The sequence below is a fragment of the Grammomys surdaster genome, unplaced genomic scaffold (genome assembly GCF_004785775.1).
Source record: "Grammomys surdaster isolate TR1022 unplaced genomic scaffold, NIH_TR_1.0 208, whole genome shotgun sequence".
NCBI classification, from domain to species: Eukaryota; Metazoa; Chordata; class Mammalia; order Rodentia; family Muridae; genus Grammomys; species Grammomys surdaster.
In genome coordinates, this window is record NW_021604653.1 from 6,692,474 (window position 1) to 6,715,251 (window position 22,778).

General features: G+C 43.2%; 1 long non-coding RNA gene across 1 annotated transcript in view; it reads right to left on the reverse strand.

Moving 5' to 3' along the window:
• Positions 1-22,778, reverse strand: part of LOC114624528 — a 32,698-nt gene that overhangs the window by 8,026 nt on the left and 1,894 nt on the right. The window contains exon 2 of the long non-coding RNA XR_003711949.1: positions 13,673-13,721. This is a non-coding gene — a long non-coding RNA (uncharacterized LOC114624528). The remainder of the gene's footprint in view (positions 1-13,672; positions 13,722-22,778) is intronic.

Genomic DNA, 22,778 nt, shown 5'->3' on the forward strand with positions numbered 1-22,778 from the left:
GAGAGAGAGAGAGAGAGAGAGAGAGAGAGAGAGAGAGAGAGAGAGAGCACTCACAGGCCAGAAGAGCCAGTGCAAATGGTCTTCTCCTTACCCCTTTCTCGGGAGAAGTTCTTGTGCCAGCCCTGCTTTCTTCCAGTGTAAACCGAAGGGATAATACAGATCTTACAGATCTCACAGTGACAGCATTGTCTCATGTCATGCCTGGTATGCAGTTGGTGCTCAGTTCCTGCTCCTCTCCCATCATCCTCCCAATGTTAACCAAACCTCCAAAGTTTTGGAATCCAAATGGAGTGTGCCCAAATTCTCATCATCCCTCCTAGAAGGCCAAGGGTGAGCTAATGGTGGATGACCTCAGAGTCCTACCTCCAAATCCCAGGATTCCCAAGGTAGGAATGCATAATGAGTATTTTTCTCCAGGAACCCTGACCCTTGCCACACTTAATAAATCAATTAGTGAGCATGGTCCATTTATTCTACTGGCTTTGGCTTGTTTTCCATCTGCTCAGCCTAAGATAGTCTTGGCCCATGAGGGGCTGTCCATCCAGAGAAGTGCAGCCTTGTAAACAGAAAGTGCCATAAAGTATTACAAATATGTATTGGGTGGCAGATGTTGGAGCCAGCTCACCCTCACATCTGGAAAGAATATGCACTGTAAGATTTTTTTTCTGAGCAATGCCTTCCCCCAAAAAACCTCTGTAAAAGTGGTTAGCATTCTGAGTGCACAGAACACGGTGGTGTGCTACCAGTGCCCTAAGCCCTGCTGAAGTCCACAACTGTGTTGGTAGCTTGGAAGGCTCCTCTCCTACTGTAACAGCAAGACTGGGATTCTAGAGATTAGATTTTGTGTCTGGGTATTATACAAACATATCACCCTATGAGGACTGCATTACATCAAAGGATGGGAAACACAACAGCTGGCCTTGAAGAAGGGCGAGAACAATGAAGGCGGTGAATGCTCAGGCTGAGGAACTGGTATTGTTTGGTGAGCTGAACACAAGACTTCCCTCTGAACAGCCTCTGCAAGGCCTGCTGATCTCCTGGCTGACAGAGCTCGGAATGAATGGCCTGTGTATTCCTGTTTTCACACAGTCCATCAGCTCTAAATGAAAGGTTTGTGCTGCAGCCAAGAACAGAAAATGATGACTCTGAGTCACTCTGGGAAACCAGGATAATTTAAGCAGACCCCGGCCTCAGAGATCTCTCAATGTGATATTTACCAGGGGCCTCCCAGGACAGCTTGTCTTCAAGGCCCACCCACTGCTGTCAGCCCAGGTTTGCCCACTCTAAGGAACTCTCAAGCTAGGGAATACCTTGTGTCCCTCCAACATCTGGGAAGGAATTCAGATCTTTGCCTTCTACCTTAGTGAAGGGATATGTGCTCTACAAGTAAAGATTAAAAGTAGAAGCTAGCCATTTGTGGGAAAAGCACAGCCTGGGCTACTTTTCTGTAGCAACATAGTGTGTGTGTGTGTGTGTGTGTTCAGTTATGAATGCAAATGTCTGGCAAATCCAGAAGAGGATGTCAGAACCCCTGGGGGCTGGAGTTACAGATGGATGTGAGTGCTGGGAACGGAACTGTGGTCCTCTACAAAAAGAGTATGCTCTCTTAACTGCTGGACCATCTCTCTAGCTCCCACCTTTGTATTAAGACGGAGTTCCTCCTTAGTCCTGAGCTCATCAAGTAGGCTAGACTGGTTGGCCTATCCAGAGACTTAGCTATTTCGGCCTTTCTAGCTCAAGAATTTTTTAAAAAATTTATTTATTTTATATATGTGAGTACACTGTCACTGTCTTCAGACACACCAGAAGAGGGCATCAGATCCCACCATGTGGTTGCTGGGAATTGAACTCAGGAACTCTTGAAGAGCAGTCAGTGCTCTTAACCACTGAGTCATCACTCCAGCCCTCAAGAACGACATGCGAACGCCACCTTGCTCCCTACCAGCCAACACATTCAGCTTTTCTTAAACATAGGAACTGGAGATTGAACTCAGACCCTGTCTGATATACTAAGTTACCCACCCCAACTCCCAGGAGTATCTTGATACAGCTAACCATTGATTAATGAGGCCACTGAGCAAATCACTGTGACTTGTAGAAGAACCAGCAGCCAACGTCAGCAAGTGCTAAGCATCTCATCATGGGTCACCCCCTACCTCCCTCCATCACTAGGGACAACTTCAGGAACATTGCCCAGCTAGAGTTTCACTACAGAATTAATCCTAGTTAGCTGCCAATGACTCATTTTACCCACCACCCAACTCTGTGTGTTTGTGCACACACGCGTGCACATGTTTGTCCATTTGAATGTAGTACCTGCAGAGGCCAAAGTAGTGTCAGACACCCTGGACCTGAGGTTGTGAACAGTCAGATACAGGAACTAATAACAGAACTAGGGTCCTCTGCAGGAACAGCACACGCTCTTAGCCACTGGGCCATCTCTCTAACTCCTTTCCTTTATTCCTGAGTAATTTTCCAGGTATGTTCTCATGCATTACATACAGCAGGCTTCAAATTAGACCACTAAGTGTCTGAACAGCTTATTGACTGGCACGGGAACAGTGGGGATTAAGGCAAAGTGAAGGCTATGTGTCCATGCTCAACTCCCAGATTGTTCCCTGCCAGAATGCAGGCCCTGCAGTACAATCTCCTCTTGTTTTCAAAAGAAATCAGGAAATTGGGTTTTTATTTTAAAATGTTAATTAAAACATTTTTGTTACATGAAGACTTACGTGTTGTGGATTGGTTCTAATTCTATTTGTGTTAATTCAGCTCCCGAAATTACTCAGGAACCAGCACATTTGTCTGTAAGACACTGAGGATCCCTGACCCGAGATGGCTCTAATTGGTAAGTAAAGTTGCTGGTGGCCAGTGGCTGGGCAGGGAGGCAGACTGGGGACATTAGATTTCCCCGGCAAGAGAAACATGAGAGAGGAACAGTTTTTAGAATCACCATGACACAGAAGCAGAAACACTAAGCCTGAGAGCTTCAGGAGAGAAAGCATACAGCCATATAAGAATCAGAGAAGAGTGGCCCCAGGGGCCACTCCCCCGAGTCAGTCTCAGGTAGCAGAAATGAAGTATAGATTTTAGTAAAGAATAATTCAGCAATATTGGTGGGGAGACATTAGCAACATGAAAGTTTGGTCATGGCCCAACTGTTGAGCTGCTTAGGACATATTAAAAATAAGACTGTGTGTGAGTGTGTGTGTGTGTGTGTATTTTTCATTTGTGAATCCAAAACATTTTTGCATGTGCACCCACCAGGGAGTTTAGAGCAGATTAATATACTACCGCTTCACTTACGTGTGTTGTAGGAGTTGGTTTTCTCATTTTTCTGACAAAATCCTGACAACTTAAAGAAGGAAGGCTTCAACTTGGGTCATAGCTTGAGGACACAGTCCATCCTGGTGCAGAAGAGATAACAGCAGGAGCGTGAGGAGTTGTTCACACTGCATCCACAGTCAGGAGTCAAGGAAGGATGAATGTTGATGGTCAGCTCGCTTTCTCTTTATTTAAGATAGGAGCTCAGCCTACAGGATCGTGCTGCCCACTTTGAGGGTGGCTTGCCCCTCCTCAACTTATCTAAGGTAGAATCTCCATAATATGGCCAGAGATTTGTTCCCATGGTGATTATCAACCCCAATTTACAATTGAGACTCACCACCTCACTTGATAAAAAAATAAAAACCAAAAATATTTAAAACAAAAGACAAAACAAACAAACAAACAAACAAACAAAAACCTTCAGTATCATTGAACTCAACCAACATCCTTTAGCTACTTTTGGAATCTTCATGAATTTCTTCTGGAAACTACTTGATCTATTCGTGTGTGTGTGTGTGTGTGTGTGCGATATGAATGCATGCACATATCTGTGTGTGCCTGGAGGTCAGAGGACAATTTCAGCTGACAGTCCTAGAGTTGCACCTTTCTTGAGACAGGATCCCTGGTTGTTTGCTGCCGTGTATGTCAGGCCGGCTGTCCTGCAAGCTGCTGGGGATTCTCCTATCTCCATCCCCTCCCTTTCCATAGAAACATTGCAATTTCAAAGGCATGCTATTGTGCCCAACTTTGTGTGACTTCAGGGGATTTGAAGTTAGTTCCTCATACTAGTGTGACAAATCCTTTAAGCACTGTGCCATCTCCCCGGCCTTGATGTATTAGTTTGGTTTGTTGTTGTTGTTGTTCTTGTTTTAACAATGTCCACCAACCTGTCAGTTCTTACATGATGCATTATTCCCCCTCCCTCATTCTCTTATTATCTCAATACTATTCTGCTGCGATTGTTGGTTAAACCAATAGCTATTGTGTGCAATGTTGCTGCTTGTTGGAAGGGACAAGTGGAAGTGCTGAGTGAATAGTGCTGTTGACATGGCCACAACCATGTCAAGGACCTCAATGCCATGGAAGAACAGAGCCTTCCCTGGGTAAGACTCAGAGGGATGGAAAAGTCTTCCTTGGGTCAGAGTGTGAACACTGACAGTAAGTGCAGAAAATGCCCACTTTAACTTCCTCTCTGCCCCCATGTAAAACATCCTGAAGACTGTGCTGCTACGGATACTGTCCCGAATGAGATTAGCTCAACCTGTCTACATGTTCAGATATATATGATAATTCTGTCTGCACGTTCAGTTGTACATAATAATCCAGCCTCCTTGTTTAGCTGTATGGAATAATCCCACGTTTCTGTTCAACTATATATAATAAGCATTCTGAGCTATATATAATAAGCATTCTCAGATCCCATAACCCCACCTTCTTGCCCAGGTGTATGGAATAACCTTCCTTCCTGTTCAACAGTGTTTAATAAACATTCCAAGCTTCCAGGGTGCTGGAGCTTCTCCATCTGAGAGCCCAGACTAACCGTGGCTAGCTTTCCTGTGTACATGTGTCTGCCATTTCTTCATTCCCTTGCCACCCCAGTTAGGTCAATCTTTGGGGACCATATAAGGATCTAATCAACTTATTCAAAACAAGGACATTGGATATTTCATTTCCCTTTTCCAACATTCTATCTATCTATCTATCTATCTATCTATCTATCTATCTATCTATCTATCCATCCATCTATCCATCTATCCATCTATCTATCTGTTGATAGGATCTTACTATGTAGCCCTGGCTAGCTGGGAACTTACATAGACTTGCCTGCCTCTGCCTCCCAAATGCTTCAGTTAAAGGCATGTATCACGACGCCCAGCACCTTCATCAAGCCTTTTATTTTTAATGGAATTAACATGACCTCCTGTCTCACTTTCTTGGTTCACTATGTCATCTTTTCCTTTAGTCTTCCAGTAGAGTTCTCAAATACTCACTTTCTCTACCATGTGCCAGTCCCACATTTTCCTTGAAGACCTAGCCATCCTACTCCCTTCTCTCCAAGTAAGTTCTTAGGTGTGGTACAGAGTAGGCATCAGGCCTGCTGCGGGACCGAGTAAACAACATGTAGAGCAAGGGCAGATCTGCACTTACCACTGCAGGTGAGACATAATCTTGTCTTCTTCTTGGATAGTCTTGCTTCCTATTCTGTGTCTGCATGACTTCTCACATCTCATATGTGTGAGCCAGATCCCATAGTGAATTCTTTCACCTGTCTGTCTGTCTCCTCCTCCACCTATTATTACCTCCTCTCTCTCTCTCTCTTTCTCTCTCTCTCTCTCTCTCTCTCTCTCTCTCTCTCTCTCATTTCTCTCTCTTTCTCTCTTCATTCACCTATTATTTCACCTACTATTTATCCTCTGTCTCCCTCTATCTATCTATCTATCTATCTATCTATCTATCTATCTATCTATCTTTCTATCTATCATTTATCCATTACACCTATCTATCCATGCACTCTCTGTTCAGTTATCCTCATGGCTCTTTTTCTCCAGAGAGCCTTTGAACATATTTTACATCTTTGTAAAGTTTCATCCTCAAAGACCCTGGGTGATCTCAAGAGTATTTGGGGAAGATTAAGGCTGCTATTAGCTCTTCCATTGTAAGTATTCTGGTGGGGCTGCTTCTGTTCCACAAACTTCCCTTCTACCTGATTCCAAAAGTCCTTTACCATCTTTTGTTGAATCTCCTTCAGTTATTGTCTTTGAGGCCTGCTAACTTTAAGTTTTTTAATGTGTTTAAGTGTTTTACCTACTTGTATGTCCGTGTACCATATGTGTGTGCTTGTGCCCTCAGATCCTTTGGGACTGGAGTTAGAGTTGGCTATAAGACACCATGTGTGTTCTGGAAAACAAATTCAAGTCCTTGAATTATAACTTCCAATTCACTTATTAAAACAAAGTTCAGAATGCCCAAGGGGAAGATAATTAGGCTATACCCTTGAGGAAAGGAGCATAAAATAATCTTTGGAGGATCAGCAAATGCTCCCAAATTCTTAGCCATCTTTCCAGCCCCATCTTTAACATTTAATTATGTTTATTTGTTTACTTATTTGTGAGTGAATATGAATGATGGAAAGAGAGGAAGACAGAGATGGATAGATAGACAGAAAATAAGTAGGTAGGTAGATAGATAGATAGATAGATAGATAGATAGATAGATAACTGTATGTGTACCACAGCACATAAGCCATGGTTTGAGAGAGAGAGAGAGCTTACAGGAGTTAGTCTCCCTTTTCACCACCTGGGTTCCTGAGATCATATTCTATCTGGCATGCTCCATGACAAGCAGGTTTATGTACTGAGCTATCTTTCTAGGTTTCTACTACCTTCCGGGTTTTTTGTTTGTTTTTTATTGGATGGGAGAAAAATTAAATACCTATTGCCAGTCATATTAATTCAAAAGAATTCTTCCAGGTGGGAGGAGTCTTTTGGAGGTGATAAAGACAATTACAATATTGATAATGAAGGTGGTTTCATGGATGTATGGGAGTGTGCTTATCTCCAAATACATCACTATATGTATTCATTATCATATACGTTACTATACATGACAAGTGCATATATTTTATATGTTATATATCTAATATGAGAACTGCTTCTTATATGTCAATTTCACTTCAATAAAACAAATATAATTTCTATAACCATCTGTGAGGTAAACAAAAATGAAAATAAAGAGCAGAGAAGGAAAGCAAATCAATGGACAGATAGCCCAACTAGCTTTCCAACTGTTCAGTCACAGCTCATGTCTTAAAACACAGTGCCAATAAAGAATGGAAAGGCAAGGGTCCTGTTTGACCTGAGGGTGTTTTAATCTCTTCAAGGACTTACCATGATGAAAACACAGAGGCAAGAGTTATGAAGTCAGTGGAGCAAAGAAAAGTGGGGTTGCAAATAAGACAGGGAAGAAGACAGAATGAGAGGGTCACAGCAGGGGGAGGAGGTAGGCGTGCTCTGCTGCACCTGACCAGGCTCCAGCAGTCCAGGACTGAACCTGTCAGAGGAAGCAAAGGAGTTAGGAGCCTAGGAGTACTGGACAGGCCTTCTAGTTTTACAGGGCTGTACTCAATGGAAGTTGAAGGTTCTGCATCATCACAAAATGTGCTGGCTTAAAACAAGCACTGATGACCCCACATGGTCTGTAGGTCAAGTTCAAAAGCAGATTAGCTGGGTGACTTTGACTCTAGGCTCTTTCTGAGGAGACAGACCAAATGCTGGCCAGGGATACAGATATGAGAAGACCCTCTTGAGCTGGTGGGAAATCACTTCTAAGCAAAACGTTGCTTGGAAGTCCGTGTTTCTCATCAGGATATTTTTTTCTAGAACACAGCTGTACCTGCCTGAGAGTGAATGAGCTACTTGCTGCTAGAAGCTACTGAGCCTTTTATGACCTTGCCTCTAAGACTGAAAATTATAACTTCCAATTCACTTATTAAAACAAAGTTCAGAATGCCCAAGGGGAAGATAATTAGGCTATACCTTTGAGGAAAGGAGCATAAAATAATCTGTGGACACTGGATTGATCTTTTTAATTTCTCAACCTTTAGACAATGCTTTCTTTTGTCTTTTAAAAAAATCTAACGGAAGGAAAGTGAATGACATTTATTGACAGGTTATCATTATCAAACACTGTGTGACATTAAAAAAACTACATCAGTTAAAATTTCTTTTCTTTTCTTTTTTCTTTTTGCTAGGGAGACGTAAGGGAGTTCTAAGACTTCTCTCACTCAGTGCTGTGGTTTGAGGCTATGGTTTGAGTGCATCTCCTAATCCCGTCTCTTGAAAACTTGGTCCTTGTCTAGTTAGGTTCAATTGTCAACTGGACCAGCCTAGAGTCATCTGAGGGGCAAGCCTTGATTGAGGAATTGGCTTGATTGGCAGGTGGCCATGTCTGTGGGGGATTGTCTTGACTGTTAATTGGTGGAGGAGGATCCAGCCCACTGTGGACAGCAACATCGCTAGACAGGTGGTTTTTGGCTATGTAAGAAAGCTACCTAAGCATGAGTCTGTTAGTGAGCCAGAGTGCAAGCCAATAAGCAATATCCCTCCATGTTTTTTGTCTCCAGGTTCCTGTCTGGAGTCGCTGCTGCCTAGACATGACTGGTTCTTGTCTCCAGGTTTCTGCCTGGAGTCGCTGCTCTGAATGTTCTGTTCTCAATGATAGATTGTGACCTAGAATTATAAGCCAAATAACCCCCTTCCTCTCTCCCACATATTTTTTTGTTGTTGTGTTTGTTTGGTCAGAGTGTTTATATAAGAGAAAAAACTAGAACCATCCTCAACACAGTAGAGGTGAGAGGCAGAAACTTTGCACAGTGATAAACGAAGGCAAGGTGCATGTACAGACTCATCCTGTGACCTTCCCTGCAGAGATGTGCACAGGTACCTATTCACTCTGGATAAGACACTACTGACAAACCAAAGGAACGATTCCACACATCTATTCAATGAACCAATGAGTGTGACTTAAAGCAGTATGGGGAAGCTACATTAGCATAGGTGACAGCTTCTATAAACTCCATCCCTCAAGGGCCCTGCACAACTTTCAGGTGACTCTCCAATGGGGAGTCTATTTTCCTCTGCAACCATTGCTGTTTATATATAACCTTGGGAGGGGCCTTGTAAATCTTGTGACTTCCTGAGGTAACAGGGCCTGGTGTATTTCCTCATCTTCCTTGATCCTATGAGTCTCTGTAGGACCGTGAGGGGAAGTTTCAGTTGAGAGAAAACAAATGTACAGCAGTGGATTATGTGTTGAGGAACAGGTGGCTGGACTATGAAAGTGAGTTTTCTAGGCTTTGCTTTGTGCTTTCCTCCATGATGAGATAATGTAGGTTAAAGGGCCCCCTCAAATGTCAACCCTGTTATCTTGGACTTCCTAGTCTCCAGAACAATGAGCCAATTAACTTCTCTCTATAAGTAACCAAGGCAATGGCATCCAAATACAGGAAGGGAGAGTGGACTAAGATATCCTACTTGTTGCTCTGTTCCACACACATTTAGAAGACAATCTTTGTTTTGAGGAGATGTGAACAGTCTTATATTTAAAAGATAGTTTTATTTAATCCTTATAACTATCCTCTCAGCCCCCCCCCATAGGTATTGTCCTTAGTTACATTTATGTATTTCATTCAATAAATATTTATTTACTACATATGATACTTCAGGTCATTAAAAAACTGTAGTTTAGTCTGTTTACTCATTTAACAAGCTTTTATTGAGTTCTCGTGATGCCGTAGGGTACATGGAGAGTCTGGTGACATTTTTGAGCAAGATGCAACAAGTGGTTTCTGTTTAACTCTTGGAAGGCAAGGACCCAAACGGAAGTCCAGATATGTGTATATGTGTAAAAACATTTGGAAGGTTGAGGTATATAGTGAATTCTAGGCCAGCCAGAGCTAAAATGGTACCCTTTCTTAAAATCAAAACAAAACAAAACAAAAACAAACAAACAAAACAAAACAAAACAAACAAACAAACAAAACAAGCAAAGACAAGGGCCTGTTAGGGTGGCTCAGAAGATAAGAGTGTTTGTGGATCTTGCTAAGGAGCTAAGTTTGGTTTCTGGCACCCATATTGAGTGGCTCACAAACACCTGTAACTCTATCTCCAGAAGGTCTCAGTCCCGCTTCTGACTTCTTAGGGCATCACACTCATACATACAAGCCCTCTCACTTCCACACATAGTTAAAATTACAATTAAAATCATTTTTAATGCCCCTAAACCAAAACTAGGGTATGTGTCTAAAGTTGGACATAACTAAGCTATCCTAGGGTATAACCATCATCAAAGGGTTCACTGAGGCTGGGACAGAGGGAGAAGAAAGAGAGCTTTGATTTCACCAGGAAGTATTGCTCTCTACCAGGAAATGGTAGACACTACAAAGAAATATTTGATGAGAAAAGAAGCTGTCCATTTGCTCAATCATATGGTTTTAAATCCAAGGAGCTAGGAATATGGGCATCTTAAGCCAGAGAAACATGGCATGTATCTAGGGGAAGGATACTTCTCAGCTTTTTCCACATCTGTACAGATGGCTGTTCTCTTTGCCTCCTGTAAGACTTCAGCTGGTCTTCTTGAGCCCAGTGTATCTACTGAATCAGTTTGTGACCTGGTACCTCAAAAAGAAGGTGGAAAGTCAATGTTGGTTTAGATACAGACACATTCAGTCAGTAGATAGTAATGATGCATTAAGGGGGCCTACCTTGCATTGTGTTAGGGGATTAGGAGGCTAGAACTCAAGCAGAAGGCAATTGTGAGAGGCAGAAGTAAAAGGGAGTGAGGTAGGACTGGGGCAGTGGTTCCCTGGGTGAAGTTCTTGATGTGCCAGCACTGAGAACTGGAATTCCAGTCCTCAGCATCAAAGTGTCAGGTAGGCATGGCATCTCATCTGTAATTCCAGCACACAGGAAGTAGAAACAGAGGGACCCCACTGCAAACTGGGGTGTTCGATTTGCTGAATCTGCAGGCTCTGGGTTTAAGGTGAGAGATGGTGCCTCTATGTATAAGGCAAAGAGCAATCAAGAAAAGCACCTCACCTTAGTTTGCAGATGAGCAAACATGAACACCTATACAAATGTGTGCATGTATATATAGCACATACATACACACACACACACACACACACACAAAAAGAAAAAAAGAAAGGAAGACCTGAGTTTGCAGATGGCTGATCCCAAGACAGGGTGGGTGTTGGGAGCTTTTCTGGTCTGTTGCTGTTGTAATTACAGCATTTGAAAGCTTGCGTGACATTGCTAATTTTAGAGAAAATGGGACACTGATATCTGCAAGAACATGCAGGCTTGGGACTCGGATTAACACTTCCACCTCTCACAGAATCAAACCTCAAAACGGTGTCGGCATCGGGAAATATTATTATTAGAAGAATGTTCCTGAGGATGAGATGAAAAAATGTAATGTCAGCTCTTTAGAAGGGTTTCGTGAGACTGTGTGGTAATAAAACAGCCGGGGGGCATTCATGGAACTGAGCTCTGAAATGATGGAATACATTTAATTCTGTTTTACTGTGGCACTGTGTGTGTGTGTGTGTACACAAAAATAAATTAGTAATTTTCTTCAAATCATGGGGAGACCCTACAATGGGGTACATGGTGACGGTGACGAAATTTTTCTCATTTGTTGCAGGGAAAACAAAATTTAAGTAGTTGTGATAACAGTAAGGTCTACCCAGGCAGCTTAATGGGTAAAGGTACTTGACAAATAAATCTACTGACCTGTGGTTAGTCCTCAGAACTCACAGTGGAAGAAGAGATCAGACTCCCAGAAGGTGTCCTTAGACCTCTACACAGGCACCATGTCACACATGTGCCCACCCTCACACACACCTTGAGCACATACTCACAATGATAACTAATTAAAGAAAAATTGAAAAATATAAGTCTGGCGAAATGCCTCAGTGGGTAAGGACATTTGCTGTCAAACCTGATGATTTGAGTTTGATTTGGGGAACTCAAATGGGAGAGGGAAAGAAAAGACTGCCACAAGCTAACCTCTGACCTTCATGCATGGCACTGCCATGTCCATACACTTCACCCTAGGCAAGTAAATAAAATATAATTGAAAAGTGATAGAAAGAGAGGATGCACGTGTGTGCATGTGTATGTAGGTAAGAACTTGTGAGCACAAGAAACAGGCAGTTAAAGATGACTTAAGGAAACTTATCTTCTGTTGGATGGCTTTTGAACTACACCTATAACTAGTATAGAAATAAGAATAAGATTGAGATGGGAAAACGGGAAATGGTAGCATCAGAGATTAAAAAGTAAGGAATATTTAGGCCTCCCTTAAACAAGTAGCACAAAAGCTTATTTGCTTGTTTTGACTCAGACAGAAGACCTGAATCATTATTCTTGTGATAATGACCTAGAAACCCACTGCCCAGCTTCATAACATATCACAGATACAGGCTGACATCTCACATAGTTCACTGGCACTGTGTAAATACTACTGCAGATCTGTGGTGGAGAAGCTGGGCTTCCATGGAGCTGGGGGACTGTGATCTCTGAAGCCCACACAGCACAGGTGACTTAGAGTACTCTCCTGGTCCCCAGGTTCCTCTGTGCCAAAAAATAACAGTACTAATCATTTGGATTTGGGCTGGTTATGGTTCATCACCTTTGCTCATAGTCTCCTACCTTGGCTGGTACCTTTTCTCCCACTTGCTATGCAGAAACACTCATCCATAACATGGGGGCTAAGAGATGGCTCAGCCAGTTTCTTAGAGTAGTTTCTTCACAAGCATGAGGATCTGCATTCAGATGTGAAAAGCCAAGCTTGGGGGAGCTAACCCCAGTATTACATAGACATAGGAGGATCTCTGAGGCTTGCCTGAGCAGCCAGTCTTAACAAATCCAACCAATAGGTGAGCTCCTGACTTAGGTAAAGACCCTGTCTCAAAAATAAAATAAAGCAGAGAAATAACAGAGAAGACACTGAAGTCCCACTTCTGGTCTCTATGTGACTATGCACTGTGCATGTGCGTACACACACACACACACACACACACACACACACACACTAAAATAAGAGGGTTGAAAGGGAATGTGTGACCGCAGCAACCTAAGCAACTAGCAACATCCTTAGCTGTCAGCTAAGGTTTGTGCTTGAACACAGGCCCAAAAGATCAAAGTTTGTTTTACTGGTCAGCCAACAGACTTCGTGTTGTCTACATGGAAAACCTATAAAGCATATGAGACTCAGTGCTGAAGCCATTAAAGGGACACTACGGTAATGAAACAAAAATACATGTAGTCTCTGTGATTCCGAGACAATACACAGAAGTCACTGGTCAATTCATTGATGGTATTTTATTGGATGTCTGTGAGTCTTTGTAACTTGGACAGATAAGGATCGTCACCTCTCTGACCTCTGATTGCTTCACTCTGAGATGGAGACAATATAAGTCCTCAGTGTGCAGGCATGCCATGCCCAGAGGGTTACACGGAAGGTTACAAGTAAAAGGTAGGAAGCCCAGTACAGAGTGGACACTTAGGAACAGTTGAACAGGCAAACAGAATCCTTCCACCTTTGAAAGGGCCTGAAACCCTCTGCTCTCCGTGACTCTTGGCTGTCAGCCCTGGCCATATAATTAATCACAGTACAGTGAGCTCTCGATTATCTGCACTAGTGAAGGGCAGAGGCGTGGATAATACAAAACAAGGGACAATCTAAAAGTCATTTATATGTTTGGCTTTGGAATGAAGTCAGAGAAACACACATGCATGTGTGCACACACACAGAGACCCTTCTCATTATGATTGCTATTTACTGGCCCAGACTTTCTGATGGTGGCCTCTGTAGTCGGCTTCTGGAGGAATCTGCAGTGACAAAGGTGGTGCATTAGATCTCAAAATGCTTTAAAACCTAACAGATCTTTGATTGGCTAAACGTATTGTATTGGGTGAGAGATGACTGTGAAAGTGAAAGGAACTGTGTTCAAAGCCCCGCCAGGGACATTAAAGCCAGAGTTGGGCACACCTGCTGGCAACTCCAGCATTTGGAGGAGGGTCACAAGGATCTTGGGAGGTCACTGGTCAGAACACCTGACTTAAAGAAACAATGAGCTTCAGGCTCAGTGAGATATCCTGCCTCACAACCTAAGGTAAAGAGAGAAAAGACATCTGACACATATCATGCACAGTGCAATTGACAACGCTTTAAATACAGACAATATTGTCATGGCTGTTTTAACAATACTTTGAGAAGTAGAGGAAGGAGAATCAGAAGTCCAAGGTCAATCCTTGGACTACATATCAAATTGGAGGCCAACCTGGGCTACATTTCTTTAGTCACCAGTGTATAGGGGTCCCTCACAGATTGTGTTTCGCCTCTTCAGCTCGTTTTCTACTTGCTTACTTATGTACTCACGCAATTGTCTTTGTTATTTTGTTGTGTTTTGTTTTTAGTGAGCATGTCTCTTAGTGAACTAGGAGGCCAACAGATCTGTATCTCTTAAAGATGGCTCTTATTGATTGGTGCCTGCCAGCAGGCTTTGAATGCTTGATTCTTCTCTTTCTGTTTTTTCTTCCTTTCTCTCTCCCTCTTTCTCTTTTTCTTCCTTCCTGTCTCTTTCTCTATCTCTGAGCACTTTATCCTGCCTTCTTTCCCTCCCTTTCTTTTTCTATGTCTCTCTTCCTGTCTTTCTCTACAGCCCACCCTTCCTTCCTTCCTCCCTCCTTCCCTTTCCTCTTTCCCTCCCTCCCTCCCTCCTGCCTTCCCTTCCTTTCTTCCTTCCTTCCTTCTACCTCTTGGACAGTTCTTTTTCTCTTTGTTGTCCCATAGCCGCATCCCCCCCCCCCCCCCCCCTCTACTGTAAGAACCTATCAAGATTTCCCAGCTCAACTCTTTAGCAGAAAATCCATCTCCAGGGCCCTAGTCCATGGTCCGGAAGAGGAAGATCGGAAGGAAGTTGTCCCCGTTTATCTGAGGCGCCCTGGAAATTGGATGCAAGCCCCTAGGTCATGGGGCTTCCTTTTTATCCTCCAGATCGCTAAATACTTAGCGCTGGGGCAAGAGAAGACAGGGGAGGGAAGGAGGGGTAGGTAGGAAGCCCATGGCTGTGTCTGCTTGTGTTTGTCTGTTACAATGGGAGGATAGGGATAGAAAAGACCCAGGCGAGACATAAATATTTCCTATTATGGAAAAACTGAAGCCACAATGGAATCCGTCATGCTTGTGATATGAGAGACGGACAATATTTCGGGGCTGCCGCCACGTCGGCACCTGAATGGAGTTTATATTTTGTTTATGGAGCTCAATCCGAAGCCTTTTTATTTATTTATTTATTTGGCCCAGCCTGTGTAATTCTTCATGGGAGCTCGAAATGGCTGCGGGAGCAGCTCAATATTCCATTTATTTTATTTATAAAAGAAATTCAAAGGCTGAAAAGATGAAGTAATTGACTTACCGGGATGACAGTTAAACCCACTAAATTTAATCTTATCCTCTCAAGTACAACATATCGCGCTTACAAATTATCGCTAGGCACCAGGCAGCCCCGCGTTCCTCACCTAATGCAAATGGAATGGAGGCCGCTGTTATTGTATTATCTGACTTTACTATCGGCATTAATCCGGCTTAGCTCACTTAATGATGCCACTTGTGGCTCGGCAAAGGCTGCAGAGAAGTCTATAAACTACTTCCATTAAAATGCAAATCGGGCCCGCCGAGAAAATAAGTGACAGGAAAAAAAAGTAGGAGACTTGGGCCCTGCAAGCTGGGCCCCCACAGCCCGCGTGATCCCAGGTGATAGCCTTGCCTCGATTATCTGCGCGGGGGCCCAGAAAGGGAGCCAGCCCCGCACGCGGCAGCCCCACAAAAAAGTGCTCCAACAAGCTAGGCTATTTAATTTCTGGAGAGATTTATATTTCTTTTTGTTGTTAGGAAATGAACAAATACTTATCAATGTAAAAACTGCTATCTCCCATCTCCCTGCCAGGTTTTTCATACTGATATTATTTGCACCGCATAACACAGGAAATGAAAATCTTCTCCATTCAGTCTCCACTGTATCTCCAAATCCTCTGCGAACAGTCTGGCTGCCTCCTCCCCTCATCCTCCCTTCCCCCTAACCCCCCAGCTCTCTAACTGGTAAACAGAAAGGAAAACTTTAGTGAGCTAAGGAAGGAGACAAGGCTCACAATTCTCTAACTAGTCTTGAGTTTCTGAGAGACCTTTTTCTGTGCCTTTTGAGGATGAGCTGGGGCGAGTGGAAGCCTGAGGGGGCTGGGAGCTCAGTGCTCACATCTGTTTTACTTAAGGGGCCTGATTTCCTTTTAGGAGGGAAAGCATGTATTCCCTTTCAGTGCGAGCATCCCGGGCCCTGGGGCTTGTATTGATTCTGAACAAGGCCTAATAAAAGTGAGGGGGTGATCTCCCTTCGTGTTTGGATTTCTTTGGTCCAACTGTTTTCCTCCAGTTCTTCTGTGACCCTGGAAGATTCTAGTATCTCTCTTTGACATACTAGGAACTTCGGGCCCTTCTCTTGTGGGTGGCCTAGGAAACGGAAGGATAGCTAGCATCCTGCCATGCCCTCTGTGGTCAGGGTTTCAAATCCCATGAGGATTTATGGCACTCACTGAAGGATCGATCCTAGTTTTTAAATACTACAGTACCTTTTATGGAGACAATATTACAACAAAAACATTTTATCCTGCCAGGGATATCTAGTTAAAATTGATTTCGGGCCTGTCATTGGTGAACTCCTTGCTCCAACCTCAGCACTTTCTACTAAGGAGGAGAAAGCTATGTGCTTCAAAAAGGCATGGTGCTGTCTACCCGGGGCCAAGATAACGGAAGCTTCTGGAAATCAGATGAGAGCTTCCTTCTAAGTCTTAAGTAGTCTTGAAGTACAAGGGAAAGATATCTAAAGTTGGGGAGAGGAGAGACTCTGTGTTGAGGAAGTTGGGAGGAAGGATGACTTTAATGGTGGGGCCTGCCAACAGGATCATGGGTCTGTCCAGGCCTCTGTGTGACTGTACTGCCTTGGCAGCATGGTTAGGTACTCAACACCCCTGAGAGTTCCCAAGTCCTTTCTTTTTCTTTCTCTTCAGAGTGAGCTCTGTCCTGCTCGGTTTCTTATAGAGTATGCATACACTCGTCTAGGCTGTACGCACACATGTAGTGCTTCTGCAGCTTCATGTAGAGAGGCACGGCGCCACAGTGGAGCCCTCAGCAGCACAGGTGAATTTCCTTTCATCTTTTAGGGACAGTTTCTTAGGTAAAACTAGATCTTTGGCTTCCAAAAAGAAAAGAATTTCAGAATGAGCCATTATAAAGTTAGATTAGAGTTTATTAAAAATAGGAAGAAAGGTGTTTCTTTGGAAAGACCAAAGCCCACCTTGGAGCATGGGGGTGGGGTTCTCAATAAGAGAGGCACAGCTTATTATTATTATTATTATTATTATTATTATTTTAAAAAAAAACAGAACAAAACAGAAACACATGTTTTAAGCACAGGGGTTAAGGGAAAGAAAAAGGCACATCCAAGCTTAGGTACAGACTTCTCAAAGGAGAGTCACAAGTAAGTGCCTTAGCGTTAATAACATTTGTGTGACTTTCAGATGGCATCTCAAAAGGGCTGCTAAGAAACACCTGTTCTTCTTGCCTTTTCTCTCTTCCGGAGGTAGAGACGTGGTATCTGTCAGTCTGATATGATAAAACCAGGAGCCACGAGGGTTGCACAAGGGGTTTCCAATGAGATTTCTAGAAAGTTATAGATCCACAACTAGGAAAGGAGAAAGGCTGTAAGTAAATGTTGTTAATTGTTAGAACTGTTGATTATCAGCTGGTAGAGGATTCTCAGGTAAATAACCCCTTTCTCTTCCAGTGCGCTCATAGTTTTTATCTTGTTGCATATAGTATGTGCTCCATATGAGATTGTAGATAGGCAGGTAAGATGGCCCAGCAGGTAAAGATGCTTGCCACCATGTCTGACAACTGGAGTTCAATCCTAGGGACAAACATGTTGGAAGGAGAGAATCAACACCCAAAAATCATTCCCTGCCTTCCAAATGGGCATCAGGGCTCACGTGCACACACACACCAAACACATGTGTGAGCATGCTTGCATGCATATACATGCACACATATATACAAATATCTTGTATAGCATAATAAACACACATATGTCTATGCATAACTTAGATATCTCTACATGTATATCTATATATAATATACACACATATACATAGGTATATATATATATATATATATATATATATATATATATATAGAGAGAGAGAGAGAGAGAGAGAGAGAGAGAGAGGAGGGGGAGTTTGCTAAGTGACTACAGGAGTGGAAACGATAGTTTGAATCTCTGCTACTGCATGTTCATTTATTGAAACTCAATAACAAATATGGTTATATTAGAAGATGAACTGTTTAGGAATGATTGTATTGTGAGAATGGATTTTTCAGGTTGTGGTGGTACAAGCTTGAAGGATTTGCTGAAGGAGTCAGAGGCATGAGGATCATAAGGATGGACCTCTTGTGAGTGGAGTTCCAGTCTTTGAAAGAGGCTCCAGCATTACAAGGTCCCCTTCAAATACTGGAGGTCAGGCCTCTATCCCCGCCTTCACAAGGTTAGAATCACCACAGCCCTTCTATACTTAGAGAAGGGAGGAGATGTCAGGGGCAGCCCTGCTTACACACTGAAGGCCTAAAATCAGCCATAGGCCTAAAATCAGCAATAGGCCTGTCATACATGTATACTAACACCAAGTCTTGGGTCTCTGTGGAAAAACATTGAAACAGATGGCTATAAGCTAATACAAACAGGCAGCTTTTGTGGAAATTTACAAGCCTGAGTAGTCATAGACCTTATAAATAGGTAGCCTTGGCAGACAATACCAACTTAGATAAGGACAAGCGAGTCATAGGCAGAGTCATAGTGACTTGTCCCCTGAACCTTCACCCAGCCGATACCCGGTTCTGAAGATATCTGTATTCCCCCTGAACACCCACACTCCAGTGTCATTCCCTTCCCCACATCCTGCCTTTCTGTGTTTTTTAACCCCTGTGTGAATGAATTACGATTTGAGAAAAAATAAATTATAAAAAAAAAAAAGAAAAAAAGAAAGAGGCTCCAGAACTGCAAGGTCTACCCTGAGATGTGAAGATACACTGTGAGTTGAAGCTGATTTTCTCTGGGCTTTATAACTCTATTACCTTGGTTCTGAACTTTCCAGACTTTGACATGATGAGAAATTTTTGTGCTTTTTGATGCTAGGGGACTGGGGACATGTCCTCACTCATGCACAGGTAGGTGTGTGTGTGTGTGTGTGTATGTATTGTGTTACCCAAAGTTTTAGCTTGGTTGTTTCCCTTTAAAATAGTGATGAGAGAGGTAAAGTAGTAAGCCTGCATCCTGGTCCCTTGATGGGAAGTGGGAGCATCTGCCTGTGGACCTACTGTGGACTGATGAGATGAAGGACATCCATGCTTGTAAGAGTAGGGATCCAAAGATGTTTTCTGAGAACACAGCTGAAGTGGGCACATTAATCCAGGGATATGGACTGTTTAGGTCCAATTCATAACAAAAAAAATGCACTCAGGCTGAGGAGATGGCTCAGTGGCAAAAGTACTTCCTATACCAAGTGAGGATTGGGATTAGTATCTTCAGAACCCACATTAAAGCTGCGTGGGTATAATGGTCTACTTGTAACCCCAGCTTACAAGAGTCAGACATAAGGATCCCCAGAGCAAATTGGCCAGCTAGCTAGCTGAGAGGACATGCTGGGTCAGATGAGAGACTTGGCCTCAGTATATAAGGTGGAAAGTGATTGAGGAAGACACCAAATGTAAACCTTGGGGTCCACACATGTGCATATACACCTGTGCACACACACATGCACTAACCCACATGCACACATATTCATACATCCAAACACCCATGCAAACCACACATTTACATACACATGCAATGAATAAACAAAAAGGGAAAATCATCCCCTCCGTTTGCAGACCTAAATTGTATGAGGTTTTTTTCTCTCTCTTTTAAAAAAACTTGGGCACATGCTTTCTGAACGTGGTTTTTGTGTAATGAAATTGGACACGTCCAAGTTTCATGGTGTTTATCTGCTTGTTCATTATCCCACAAATGTTTACAATGTGATCATGACATGGCAGGCCCTAGGATGGGTAAGGAGATACAGCAGTGATCGAGACAAACAAGATCAGGGGGACTAAGGGACTTCTATCCTAATGGGAGAGGAAGAAATAAAACAAACACACACCAAATAAATCAATACAGGAGCAAATGAAGACTACAATAGCAAATCATGGTAAACGCCATTAAGAAAACGAAGAGGGTGATGGGGTAGGGAATGTTCCATCCAAATATTTTGATTTCCAGATCATGCCTTCTGAAAATGCATAAGCATAAACAGCTTGCGTGATGCCTACCCAGCATCTAGAACAGCTGCTTCGAGTTAAGCACTGCTGTGTAACAAAACACCCCAAAAGCCAGTGACTAAAAATATCAACAATATTTATTTTACTGGAAAACAGCAGTTTAGGCAGAACTTACTGAGGAGCGTTCATCTGGCTTCTCCTGTCCTCAGCTGTGGGGGAAGCGAAGGCTGACAGCTGATGATGCTGAGGTCCTCTAGGGACTGTCTTATCCACATGTCTGAGGTTGATACTGGTTATCAGCAAAGACTTCTGCCGAGGCTGGGGCGAGTAGACTGCAAGGCCTATCTATGGGGTAACTTGGCTTTCTCATGGCCTGGAGCAGAATTCTGAGTCATAAGCCTACTAGAGAAAAAGCTGGCTAGGAATGATGCTGTTTATCCTGTCCTAGCCCTGCAAACCTGTCATGACGTATCTGCTTATAGTCCCTTCATTTACAGGTTAGTCACTGAGATGGAATCATTTCAAGGGGACAGGAAGTAGAGTTCACATTCCCATGGCAGGAGTGTTAAAATCTGTGGTCAACAGCACAACACTGGGTACATGGACTCTCCTGCTGGAGTTGGGAAAGGACTCACAAGACCTAATTCTTCCCTTGGGATTCACAGGCTGTCAGTAGTGGCTAGAGGGGTGGGAGTGTAGGGGGGATGGTTTCTTCAGTGGAGTAGCGATTGGTATGTTGCCCAGGGTCCTGTAAGTAATCCCTTGCTGATACTCTTCCTAGTAACCCTAATTAAATGTGTAAGTTCTCACATGCAAAAGGCCTAGACTGTAAAGGGGACTAGCTGGAAATAGAAAGGAGATCAGAGGGAGGGGAAGGAGAGAAGAGGGGGTAATGGAGGTGAATATGATCACAATACATTGTTTACATGCATGCAAATGTCATAATGAAACAGATGGAGACATACACAGGCAAAGAGATTTTTCTCAAGGTAAACAGGCTAATACTCTATGCATTTGGAAGTCAAATCTGCCTGTTTTGAGTCCAAGCCTTCCCAACAACAATTAGCACAAACTCTGCAGGCTGCAGACAGATAAATAGCAAATGAAGAAAGACTACTAGATACTTCAGAGGCTGCACTCAGGAAGCAAGCCAGTCAGGAAATTGCCATTGGTCATTTGATACTACCAGAGCAATAAATAAATCCATTATAATGGAAAAGAATTTTTTTGAAGGTTACTTTTATTTTTTATTTATGTCTATGAATGTGTGCATTCTGGTGTCCATGGAGGACTGAGACATTGGCTTCCTTGGACCCAAAATTACAAGCGTTTGTACACATGCATGTCTGGGAGCCTAGACTTTATGTACAGAGTCATCCTCCATTATTTTTCTACATTATTCATTGAAGCAGGATCTCTCAATCAAACCCAGAGTTATCAATCTGGATAGTCAGCTAGTGTGGGAATCCCCTGTCTCTGTTTTCGAAATCTCCAACTCAGCAAGGGCGATGGGAACAGAACTTCAATCCTCTGCAAAAACAGCAAGTGCTCTTAAAAGCTGAGCCATCTCTTCAGCCCTTGAAATGGAAGGTCTATATCTGTCTGCCAGTCTCATCAGGCAGCTACCCTCTAAGGCATAGCTACAGTTTCCTTAGGCTTTCCAACTGACAACTGACCAGTCAGGATTTAGGGCCTGGGTGTGAGGAAGGGTGTCATCAATGGGTTAGAAATCAAGCAGCCAGTCAGCTCTTCCCCAGCAATTTTGAAGTAAGCACTTGTGGAGCTTAACATAAAAGGCTATGGGTGTGGCTCAGTTGATAGCATGTCTGCCTGGCTTGCTGGAAGCCCTGGGTTTCAGCCCAGCATTAAGGTAAATCAGGCACAGTGGTGCAGGGCTTGAGAGTCAGGCAGGAGGATCTGAAGTTCAGTGTCCTCAGCTACGTAGTGAGCTTGAGGCCAGCATGGGCCACATGAGACCCTACTACAAACTAAGACACAAATAAATCCTCCTTTCTTTCTGTGCATGTCTTCCTTAGGATTGGTTTCTGCTTCTTCACTGCTAGAGTTTGGACTGTTTCCCCAAAGGACCAGAGGCTTACTCCCTCCTGTGGCATTTGTAGGTGGTGGAAACTCTCAAGTGGGATCTCGGGAGTGAGCACCTGCTCTTGAGGTGTGCCCTTTGCAGGGTATCTTGAGAGGGTACCTCAGTCTCTTTCCCTCTTTTCTGCTTCCTGGGAAGGAGGTGATCAGGTTTGCTCCATCAACAGCTCCACGATGGTGTACACTGCTTTGTCCCAGGCCTGGAATGACATAAAGCCTTGCTTTCTTAATAAAGGTTTTTTGAGGGCACTGGATCATGGCTAAACTCTCCAAAACAATAAGCTAAAAGAAACTTCTCTTCCTTAGAAGGTGATTTATGTCAGGTACTTGTAGTACTTGATGAAGAGTAGACTGACTCTCCCTCATACATACCAACCAAAACTAACTAACTAACTAACTAACTAACTAACTAACTAACTAAC